The following is a 12,872-nucleotide window of genomic DNA, read 5'->3' on the forward strand; positions in this document are numbered from 1 at the left end:
AACTTTGATGGTCGGCAGAGTGGGAGTTAATTTCTCAACCAACTCTGCCGTAATATGTTCGCTTGACTAAAATCTCTCAGACTTCGCCTTGATTATAATAGTCTTAGTAGCTTATCTTTCCAGTTCGGAACTCCTCGCTACTTCTGCATAGGTCCTTTCCGTCGAGACTCGCTCTTTGGAACCCAGTTGTAACTTTGTCTTCAAACTAATATTCTCAGCATTCAGTTCCTGAATTGCTCTTGTAATCGAATCCCAACAGATCATCACTTTCTTGGCTACCTTCCTAGGTACTCAATTACTATCAGTGTACAATAGGTCTCTAATGTGCAACGTATTTTTATCTAGGACCTAGGTCTCAGAAAGTTTTTAAATTCTGTACAGTGGGATCAACTGACGATGTTACCAACAGTAAATTCTAAGTGGGAAGCATTCAAGGAATTAATTGTGGATGCTACTAAAAGTTTCATACCTATTAAGAAATATTGTTCAAGGTTTAGGCCTAAATGGTTATCTAATGAACTAATGAGACTCGTAACAGGGAAGAAAAATGCATGGGATGCATATAAATTATCAAGCGACAGAAGCCTATGGCAGATATAAGCTAGTCTGTAATCAAGTCACAAAGGCGGTTAGGCAGGCAAAGGCAGATTACGAGAAATCCTTGGCAAAAGATGCTAAGAAAAACAGCAAGGATTTCTTTACTTATATAAACTCTAAAAGGAAGGGGATGAATCTGATTGGTCCACTTGACATCAATGGTTCGACTGTTGATGATCCTGCTCAGATAGCAAACAAACTGAATGAGTATTTTGCATCTACATTCACACATGAGGAATTATTAAGGTTTGAAAATGCCAGAAGGTTATCAAATTGTAGCAGGATACTTAATGATTTTGTAATAACTGAGAGCAAAGTGGAGGAGAAATTGTTGAAGTTAAACATAAGAAAAGCACCTGGGGTGGATGGGATCTATTCAGTATATTAAAGGAGGCGGCAAAAGAAGTAAGGAAACCCTTAGCCATAATTATGAGAGCATCCTTGGACTCAGGGGAGGTTCCCACGGACTGGAGATGTGCAAATGTATCCCCAATTCACAAAGGGGGGGGGATCGAAGGGTGACACGAGTAATTACAGACCAGTTAGTTAACTTCTGTTCGGGATAAATTAATGGAATCACTGGTTAAAGATGCATTGCAGGATCATCTAGACAAGACTGCAGCAATAATTCAGACACAGCATGGGTTTGTTAAGGGAAAGTCTTGTCTGACAAATTTGATAGGATATTATGATGTGGTTACAAAGGAACTGGATGCAAAAAATAATTTTGATATCATATATTTGGATTTCAGGAAAGCTTTTGACACTGTTGTGCATGAAAGACTTGTACAAATTGGAGCAGAATGGTATTAAGGGTAAGTTGCTACAATGGATAAAAGAATGGTTAAGTGGGAGAAGACAGAGGGTGGTAATAAATGGGTGCTGCTCTTTGTGAACTAATGTTATTAGTGGAGTCCCACAGGGTTCGGTGTTGGGTCCACTGTTGTTTTGTATATTTATCAATGATATTGATGAAGGTATATCAGGCTTAATGTCGAAGTTTGCAGATGATATAAAGGTTGGCAGGGTTGTTAATGACAGTAATGGCAGCGCGCTACTGCAACAGGATCTAGATAATTTGGGCAGATGGGCTAAGAAGTGGCAACTGAAGTTTAACCTTGACAACTGCAAAGTACTGCATATGGGTAGAAGAAACCCCATAAGCTCATACACTTGCTTTCTTGCATCACATGCTACTACTACCTCAATATAATAATAATAATAATTTGAAATGCCAGCAGATCCTGTACCACTGAGAGTAGCGGGATTGGAGGCTAGCTGGTCAGACGTGTTTGCCTTAGCTCTGCAGGCTGTTGATTGCTGTGTTAATTTAGTGAGTTTAATCCCATCATCATTGTTTATTTTGTGTTCAATTGTGTTTTCAAAGTTATATTAATATTTAATCAGAGTTATTTACTAATCAAATAGTTATTTCTTAACCTGGTGAAAGTGCAATCTAATTACAGTGAAAAAAAGAAAAAAGCAATAACGCAGTATCAAGTTACTGACGACTGATTTGTAGTTAGTGTTTATTGCTAAAGTTGATAAGTTAACAGAATCGATCTTCTTGCCTACATTATATGCGATTACTTCAGATATTATTTTCCCCTACACTGCAGCATGGAGGGGAAATCGACGAGAAAATCATTACAAACTTGTTTGGAGGGGGTGATGGGTCTTCTGCTTTTCCCCCTCTACCCTCTAGAGTTCCCAGGTTGAATTCACAACAAATTAAGAAGTTAGAAGGTATATATCTCAAGGAAAAAGTACTAAAGTTGTGAATACAGTGTTAAATTTGGATGGTTTGCAAGGAACAAGTGATGTTGCCCAGCAAAATACTGATCAAGTAGAAGTAGTTGGTGAAATAACAAGTGTGACAACTGAACAGGGGGTGCAAATAAGTGATGAACTAGATGTTGATAATAATTCAAGGTTTGGCTGAGGTTGGGTTTGAGGATTTTACAGATCTTAATGTAGATGGTGATTTTGATAGTTTATATGGAGATATTGCAAGAAGAAGTACAGGAACCAATGTTTATGAAAGTGACATCATTGTGTCAAATATTCAAGAACAGAGGTTATGTTATGAACTATGTATGAGTTAATCACTAAGTTAAAGAAGCAAGTAGTAAACTACACTACAAGTGAGTTGAGCAAAATAACAAAGACGGCATCAAACTTTATATTAGATAAGTGGGTTGACATTGAAGTTATTGCAACAGCTGTGCTGATTGATAATGAAAGACTAAAAGCAAAATTAGAAGAGTTGGAAGTTAGAGTTGCTCTTTTTGATGAAATTGTGAAGGGCCAACCATTTCCTCCTGCTCAGGAAGAACGGCAAATTTGCGTTGATAAGGTTAAAACATACAGTAGTGTAGTTAAGGAAAATATAAGTGATGGTAATGAAGACAGTAAAATTGGTAATAGATGTGGGGGTAGGGGGGAGGAAGTAATAAGCAGAAATAGGTGAACACTTTAATCTTAAGGGCAGATTTACGAGTAGTCAGGAGATCAAAGAAGTGGTATTAAATGCCTTAAAGGATGATTTTTAAGGAAATTAAAGTGAGAAACCTGCAAACAATACGAAATAAAGGTGTTTTGATAGAAACAGACAATAAAGACGATTTGAACAAAATAATAGGTTCAGAGACTTTAGTTAGTAAGGGTATTAATTATGATAAGTTGAAAACAAATAATCCTTCCATACTGGTGTATGATATACCCAAGGATATTACGAGGGGTAAAATAGTTGAGGACTTATATGTAAAGAATTTGAAAGACTATGGTTACGATCTCGAAGAGGTAAAGAATGGAGTTGTATTTAGATTTAATAGTGGAAACAAGTTAAATTTGACTAACTGGGTTATTGGGGTGGCCCCAGAATTGTTAAAATGTTTGTTTCTAAGAGACAGAATATTTTTGGGGTTTTCCTCCTATAAGTTTAGAAAATTCACAGTTGTGACCAAATGTTTTAAATGTTTGGGATATGGCCACTCTGCCCAGTACTGTAGTCATAAAACAATGTCATGTGGTCATTGCGCTGAGGGGGGCCATGTTTATGCTGACTGTCAGTGCAGGGACCAACATCCAAATTGTATTAACTGTAAGCGTAGAGGTCGTGACTATGAACACTCTGTAAAAGATGTAAAATGTCCAGAATGTGTTAAAGCCCTTGAATTAGCAATTATCCATAAATTATGGATAATGATAATAACGATTGTATTAAACAGTTTTGGTTAGCACATAATAGTGATAATAATCAGATATTAAACATAGTTCAATTGAATGGACAAAGGTCTCGAATGGTAATGAATGAAATTAGAATATATGCAATGGAAAACCGGTGTGACATACTTTGTTTGCAGGAGCCATATGCATTACAGCATGAGCAGAGTTATAGATTGGTAGGTTTTCCTGTAACTGCTAAGTCAGTTTATGTTACTAGAGTGAGGCCAAGAGTAGCAACAGTTATTTCTAATAGGAATTTAAATATAACTGTGGTATCAGGGTTGTGCAATCAAGACATTGTTTGCATTCATGTTGTTATGCCTGACATTTCATTTTACTTATTGTCATTGTATTTTTCTCCAACAGATAATATTGAATATTTCACTTCATGTATGGAAGGTGCATTGGCACAAATAGGTTATGGCAATGTATTATTAGCTTTTGACATAAATGCCAAATCCAGTATGTGGTTCAGTGGTATGACTGATAACAGGGGAATGTGTATGGAGGATTTTATAATATCAAATAATTTAGTTGTACTTAATGAATCACAACAACCGTATACTTTTAGCAATGTACATGGACAATGGAACGTTGACTTGACACTGGCTTCACCAGATTTTGTAAAGAGGGTGTGTCACTGGGTTGTTGATGAGAATGCAACAAACAGTGACCATCGGGCTATATTATTTCATGTAAATGTGGGGGTATATAGTAAGACTTATTATATTAAAATCAATGAGCAGATGAGGTTTGCATATAAAAAGATAAATTGGGAAAAATTTAATGATTCCTTGCAATTGGTTTTTGGTAATGATAAATATCTGGCTCTGAACACTATGAATGCCACAGAATATGCATTTTATATTCAAAGTGTACTTTTTGAAGCTTTGAAGTATGCAGCTAGGCGTAGGAAAGCCACAGATAAGCAAGTACCATGGTGGTCTGAACAAATGAAAATTTTAAGGCAAGATGTTTTTTCGGCCAGGAAGCAATTTCAAAGATATAGGTCTCGTGATATAGAAGAGGCTAACTATTATAAGGAAATATATAGGTGTAAAAGGAGGGAATATCATAGGGCTATTTATCAGCATAAGTTAAGATCATGGCAGATTTTGGTAAGAACTGCAGGAAACAGTAACCCTTGGGAACTACTGTATAAGTTGACCATTACTAAAAAGATAGAGCAGGATGTATTTCACACAGTAATAGTAGCTGGTAGGGAAACAGTTAGTTGGGAGACAACTATTAAAGTTGTCATAGACAAACTGTTTCCCGATGATTGTGTAAGTAACGATACTCTTGAACAGTGTGAGATAAGAGCAGATAATAGAGATTATATCAACGGTGAGGATTATCTTTTACAGCAGAGAATTGTTGTCAGTAAACAGATAAATGTTGATAAGACTCCGGGGATTGATTTAATTGAGAACAACAGTATCAGTAAGTTATTAGAAATATACCCTCCAGGTCTGCTTAATATGTATAACAAATGTTTATTGGAAGGCACATTTCCGTTTTCTGGAAATGTGCTCTTCTGAAATTGTTGCCAAAACCAGGTAAAGAAAAAACAAGCCCCAGGAGCTTTCGACCAATATTGCTGTTACCTAACCTAGGCAAGTTGTTTGAGAGATTTGATTTTCCAGCGATTAAGTGAATTCATGAATTTACACCACATTGAGTTGCCATTTCAGTATGGTTTTAGAAAATCCAAATCTACTGAGGACGCGATTAATGATTTAGTGCTTTATGTTAAAAATGCAGACAGTAAATATGTTCTTGCTCTGTTCATTGACTTTGCAGGAGCTTTTGATTCAGTCTGGCACGAGAGTATTCTTTACTCGTTAAGACAGCTCCATTGTCCAGGGAAAATATACCGGGTTGTAACAAGCTATTTAACTTCAAGGCAGATAATTGTAAGGGCACAGCATTTAACTTATAGGAAATTAGTGTCTAGGGGATACCCACAAGGATCTGTGTTGGGTACCCTATTTTGGAATTTGGTTCTGAACCAATGGCTTAAATTGAGACAAACAGTTTGCCATAAAATAGCATTTGCAGATGATCTGCTTATCTGTGTGCCTGGTAACTCAAGAAGGGCTATTGAAGAGAAGGCTGCAATGGTTCTTCAGAGTCTAACATCATGGGCTCTGTAAATAAATTAACAGTTTCAGAAGAAAAAACAGTCATGATGTTAGTTAAAGGTCACCTTGATATCAATCGACCACCAAAAATTTTGTTAAATTGTAAGCAAATTAAATTTGTTACCCAAACTAAGTATCTAGATGTTTTATTAGATGCTAGGTTAACTTTAGTTCCACATCTGAATTATTTGATGAACCAAATTAAGTGTTTTAGTGCAGCAGTAATACGGATTTCTAGATCAGAGTGGGGGTTACGCAGATCAGTTTTAAATCTTTATTATACGGCAGTTTTTCTGCCAATAGTGACTTATGTATCATCAGTGTTGGTTGTGAATAAGATTAAGTTTAAAGCCAAGTTAAATTCTGTGCAAAGAACAATGCTGTTGGCAATTCAGAGGGCTTGCAGAACAGTGTCAACAAATGCCCTGCAGGTATTAGCGGGCCACATGCCGTTAGATCTTTTTGTAATATATAGAGCTTTCTGTTACCATATTAGGAAGCATAATAATTTCACGTGCTTAAACATTGTGTGTGATCTTAACATTCACCCTAAGGTTGAAAAGAAAAGAATTTATGCGAAGTTAATGGAAATCTGGCAAGTCAGATGGACAGATAGTATTACTGGTGCGGTCACCAGACATTTTATTCCAAATGTTTCTTTTTCATGTTTTAAACAGAACAAGTGGTTTTTTCCTAGTATAGAGACTTCTTTTTTGTTAACAGGGCATGGTTCTTTGAATAGTAAATTATATTATTTTGGATTAAAGTAAAACCCTTACTGTGTATGTGGTGTTGGAGAAATTTGGTGCCATGTATTGTATGATTGTTTGTTGTATGAGAATTACAGAGCTCAATTAAAGAATGTAATTAGTGATTTGAGATATGGAAATGAAAATAACTACTTGTCAGATTATAATAAGTTTGTTGCTTTTCAAAGGTTTGCTATTTCTGTATTTCTAAAAAGAAGACAGTTATCAGCCTGGATATTTGTAAACTAATAGATATTTATTGTATAGATTTTATTATTTTTTTTCCCTCTCTCTCCCACCATCCTATTATCCTGTTGTTTTTTTTAAATTTATTATTACTTTTTTTTTTTTTTTTGTTTGCTGGGATAAATTGCCAGGGTGAGATTTGGGTGGTGGGGGTAGAGGGTTTTTTTTTTCTTTTCCTTTTTTTCCCTACCACCCCGGTCTTTTTTTTTTATTTTTTTAAATTTATTTATTTATTATTATTTTTATTTTTTATCTCTGCCCATAGGAGTAAGAAGCTTTGATTCCTGAATACCTATGCGTGGAGGAGAGATTTATGAGTTTATTTTATTAATATATAAATATATATATATTTATTTATTTATTTATTATTATTATTTTTTTATTATTATAAGTTTTTTTTTTTTTTTTTGCTCCCAGGCTTGGGCAGATTGGGGGTGGGATTGCTGGTGCCCTCTGGTCTAGCACTTCCACCAGAGGGTGCGGGAATTTTGTGCGGTCAGCACAGACAGTACAGTAGACCTAGGCCCAGCTCCATGTTCATAAGGACGAGCATCAGATAGCAGTTATCCTAGGTGATGACTGCTCTCTGGTGGCTAGGTATCCTGTATAAGGATAATAAAATCAAGTATATTAGGTGGATTTGGACAAATGTCTAGGGACCACCAAAGATAATAATAATAAAATGGCCTCGAAGTCTTGTAGTAACTTTGATCCCAGGACTGGTAGTATAAGGCCCAGGACTCGCCTGAGAACCTTTTAAAGTAACTTGTTCTTCTTCAGAAGATTCAGAATCCTCTGTTTCTTCTATAAGAGTCAATGGCTCTGGTTCCAGCTCCAACTTGGGAGCCTTCTTCAGTGTCCTAACCATATCCACAAAACTCTTGAATGAGATAGACACAGCAATTCTGAGCTTGACAAAATCAATACAGACCAAAACAGAACCTTGGAATTTGGAAAAAAAAAAACAAAACCTAAACTTGCTCTCTCTGCCAGCTGAGGATTCACCCCCAGCTGCCTGGCCCAGGCCATAGGGAGGTAGAGCACTTCAATGATATTGCTTCGTGGGGAAAACGTAGTAAGCACACAGAATCACTATAATCGCAGTCAAAAAATAGAAAACCAACCACTGAATCAATATGCTTTGGCACCTGGGCCACCCTAAGGGTTCAGAGAAACTGCTAGTTGGGGAGAGAAGGGTAATTTAGATCCACGTTTATCTGATGATGATATGGGTCAAAGTAATACTTGCACTTGTCACCAATAAAAATATTGGTGGTGAGTGCAAATTAACACCAATAAAATTAATGAACAATTAATACTAGCTGCACGGACTGGTTATGGGGATAACATAGACATGGGAGATTGCCCTTACACCACCATAAAAAATGCTAAACCGATTGTTGACTGTGCTGTTTTATTAGCTGCAATAAAGGTTATAAACTTCTGTGGCCCTGGGCATACAGGTCACTTTATGAGGACCATGAGCTAACAGCATATTGGATCACTATTGACACGAATCAATGCACCAACACAACATAGAGGCAGTAATACGTTGAAAAGTGGCATAATGAATATTGTACTGTTCATGTAACAAAACTCTCTTCAGTTCCTGGAGTTATGTGGGCAAATAGGGGAATGCCAGTCCTATATGTGGGATTTAGATCTGGCAGTTTTTCTTTGTTACTTTGGTAACATATTACAGGCTAGCAGAATTGAATTGTCTTATTTAGTAGTTTAATGAAATATATCCTTTGTACTATTTTTCCTTTACTTATTTATCTAAAGTAATCTGATACCCTTGTTCTATTGAACTAATTTAAGTTTGAGTACCACTTTTTTTTTTTAACTGATTAAACTGAGTTTCAGAGAACTGGTTTAAGGCTACACTGCTCCACAGTAACTTTGGTTTGTAGGTAGTTCCTCTCAGCTAGGTGCTTCTGAGAACTTCAGACTACTTGAATATCTGAATTATATAACTCAACTGTACAATAGCCCCCTTATGTGACATTTTCGAACTCAACATTATATGCACAAAAGTAGTTATAAACCAGAATTTTTTTTTTGTCTGCTTATTGGCAGTACTGGACATTATGATGTTTTAGCAAATCCTTAGAACAGAGAATGTAGATATTGTGTGTCTTTGAAGTAACCTGAGTATTTTTCATTAAACTATTTTGATGATAAATTTGGATTGTATCAGGGATTTTTAAGAGTTATTTAGAAACTTTTTGTAATTTTGCTTAATTTTTAGTTTTCTTTTTTCCAGTTTCACTCTGTTACTGTTTGTATTATATAAATCAATTCTTTCTAGGCTAATCCAGCTGTCAGGCATGCTTATAAATCTGTAAGTATTGTGTTTTGTTTGGTTTCTTCTAAATTTTGATTAACATTTTTAATAAATATAAATAAATAAAAACATACCCATAGATTTTGAAGAAATATAAACCACAAATACTGAAAAAAATCATACCTTAAATGAAACTCCATACTTCTGTTTCACAGCTATATGTGTTTTGAGTGTCAAGATTTTACATGAATATGAATTTTGCCTTTGTTTTCCACTCTTCAATTTCTTAAAATGCATGTGAAATTTTGTTTAGTATACTCTTAACTGGAATAACTTTGATGCAAGCAAAATCTTAAGTTATATTGAGTTTATAATGAGGCTTACTCAGTCACTTCATTTGTATTGTTACATGCCACAGTTTAAAATGTGCTTGTTTGTGAATGGTGAAATATAAATAAAAAGTTAAAAAAAAAAAAAATCAATGAAAATTTAGGATCAAGAATCCTCATGGTCAGTGATAGTCTCAATTATCACCTAATTTCTCTTAGAATTATATAAATTGGACTGTAAACATTTCAGTAATATTTAAAGAGATTTATTCTTGAGAAATGTCTTGTAAGTCAGACCCTTATTATTTAGAATATAATTTTCCCAGCTATAATATAAAATGGGGTATATTTCCAACAGAGATCCAAAAAGAACATTTAATGTCAAAATAACATTAAATGTTCTTTTAATAAAATTATTAATTCAGAATTCTAAATGATCTAGTGACACTTAAAATAAGGATAAATATCATTTATTATATGGATAAACAAGGAAAATATTTAATCACTAGTTAATCACTGATGTAATAACATATAAGGAGTGGTATGAAAGTAATGCCTCCTATATTTTTCCTCAGAAAATTTAATTTCTACAACTTGCCTTTTACATCAATTAATAAACAATTATTTTTCCACAAAGTCACCATTTTCTATGCACTTCTGCCATCTCTGAGTCAGACGCTGCATTCCAATCCTGTAAGTCTTTACTCTTGCTCTGGAGGGCTTCACAAACACTGTGCTTGAGCTGTTCATCGGCAAAACAGGTTCGATGGAGTGCATCCTTCATCAGCCAAAAATAAAAACCCTTCCCATTTCTCCCATCCGATTGCTCCAAATGTTTGTCTAGTTCAACCTTAAATTTATTTAATCTATCAACTTCCACAACAACAGATAGAAGTCTGTTCCAGCAATCAACCACCTGCTGACTAAAGGCAAACTTCTGCACACCTATTCTACAACTGTCTTTCCTCAATTTGAATCTATGCCCCCTCAAGTTCTTAATCTGAGCAAGAGGAAGTATCCCATCAGTATTGAGCCTGCTGAAACCATTCGAGGCCTTATACACCTCGATCAGATCACCTTGCAGGTGCTTAGTCTCCAGAACTTAAGCCTTCCTTTGTTGCTCTTCTCTGTACTCATTCAAGCAACTGTACATTCTTCCTAAAATGAGGCTTCCAGATCTGTATACAATACTCAAGGTATGGCCTGACCATTGCCTTATACAAAGGGATAATCATCTCCTTGTCTCTGCTAGCAAAATTCCTATATATCATTGACAAAACTCCATGACGTGCTCTGGCAGCCCGTCTGCACTGCTCAGAGAACTTCATATCTGACTGCACAATTACCCCATATCTTTTTCATTCTCCCCCTTCCTGAGTGTAGTACTACACAGTTGGTACGTTTCTCTTGGGTTACTGCTACCCATATGGAGTACTTTGCATTTGTCAATGTTAAATAAACTTCAGTTGCCACTTCTCAGCCCATCTGCCTAACTTTTCTAGATCCTGTTGCAGTAGCATACTGTCTTTACTGTCATTAACAACCCTGCCAACCTTTGTATCATCTGCAAACTTGGACATTAAGCCTGATATACCTTCATAACATTAGCCCACGTAGAGCAGTTTCCATTTATTACCACTCTGCCATTTCCCACTCAACTATCCCTTTATCCATTGCTGTAACTTGCCCTTAATGCCATACCACTCCAATTTGTACAGCAGTCTTCTGTGTGCAACAGTATCAAAAGCTTTCCTGAAATCCAAGTATATGATATCAAAATTATTTTTTGCATCCAGTTCTTTTGTGATCACATCGTAGTATCCAATCAAATTGGTCAGACAAGACTTCCCCTTAAGAAACCCATGCTGTGTCTGAACTATTTCTGCTGTCTTGTGAAAATTGGAAAGTAGAGTTGTGTTTTTTTTTTTTTTTTTGTTTTTTTTTTTTAACAGGTGCCATTCACCACGTCCAAAAGTCGCATTAGAATTTTAATTTAGTGCAACTTTTGAACTGGTCACCTATTTAGAAAAATAAGCATACTAATGTGATTATAACAATAAAAGCTGCAACCTCACCACAGAAATCTTCAACAACAAGAAATGAAAATAAAAACTGCTATGTTTACCAAATATGTTTACGAAATCCTGATTACCAAACATAAAAAATTAACTATATTGATTTACTATAATTGCAGTTGCTTCAGTTAATGCTTGTATACTCCAAGCTATCCAGTGCCTTTTAAACAATATTTTGTCTTTTCTGCAGATTCAGTGTCATCCATATAACTGAGTAAGAATAAGTAATAGTTGATTCCATGAACTTATGCATGTGACCCTAGAAACTTATTGCTTATTTGGCATAGTCACTTGTAATTTTTACTTTTTTTTTTTTTTTTTTTTTTTGTTATTATGCAGTGCACGTAAAGTGCCAAGATTTGTAGATGGTGTTATATGGACAAGCCTACTTGTTGTTTGGTAATCATGTAAAGTGATTGTTCTGTATGTTGTCATGGGCTGTACTTTGGCAAAACACAAAAACAATTACTCCAAGTTACCATGTAAACATCTTGGTACTTCATGTGCTTTGTGCCAAGAAAAAAAAAATATATATATATATTATTTTTTTTTTCTGGATGGTTTGTGTTATGCATTCTCTACACATTGTGTAAAATTGTGCTATTTCCTTTATTTAATATAAAAAAATAAACTTTTACAGGTTAAAGACAGAGGTAAAAAGGCATATAAAGGTATCAGATCAAAATTTCAAGAAATACAGTTTCAAAAGGTAAAAAAAAAAAAAGTCTAATTTGTATTTAATAATGTTATTTCTGTAAGCCAGTATTTAAATTTCATTATTTCTTCATGAAGGCAATGAAGCTTTGATGTAATCCTCTGTAATATGGAAATCACAAAGAATTTCACTTGGTGTACAGAGTGAAGTCTATGCAATGCCTTAATGTAACCTTGGGAAAGAACAATCAGGATTTGATAAAATATTTAGTCCTGACACCTCTTGTTTGTCATGGGAATATAACAAGAACTTGTATTTAGAATTTCTTGAGCTTGAAAAAGTGTACAACAGAATACCTTTCTATCTGCTGTAAAATTTTAGAAAATTTTGACAAGAATGCAAGAATGCACTGTAAATTGGTTTCAGTTTAAAATATTCAGTTGTGGCACCTGTTTGACATTGAGAATATAAGAAGAACTTGTAACATTCGTTTAAGGTTAAACTTGATGTGAAGCAGGAGCTGCCTTATCACCACTTTCCTTTTATAATTTTCATGGACTAT

The sequence above is a fragment of the Mastigoproctus giganteus genome, chromosome 3 (assembly GCF_048544385.1).
Source record: "Mastigoproctus giganteus isolate SK-2022 chromosome 3, ASM4854438v1, whole genome shotgun sequence".
Classification (NCBI taxonomy): domain Eukaryota; kingdom Metazoa; phylum Arthropoda; class Arachnida; order Uropygi; family Thelyphonidae; genus Mastigoproctus; species Mastigoproctus giganteus.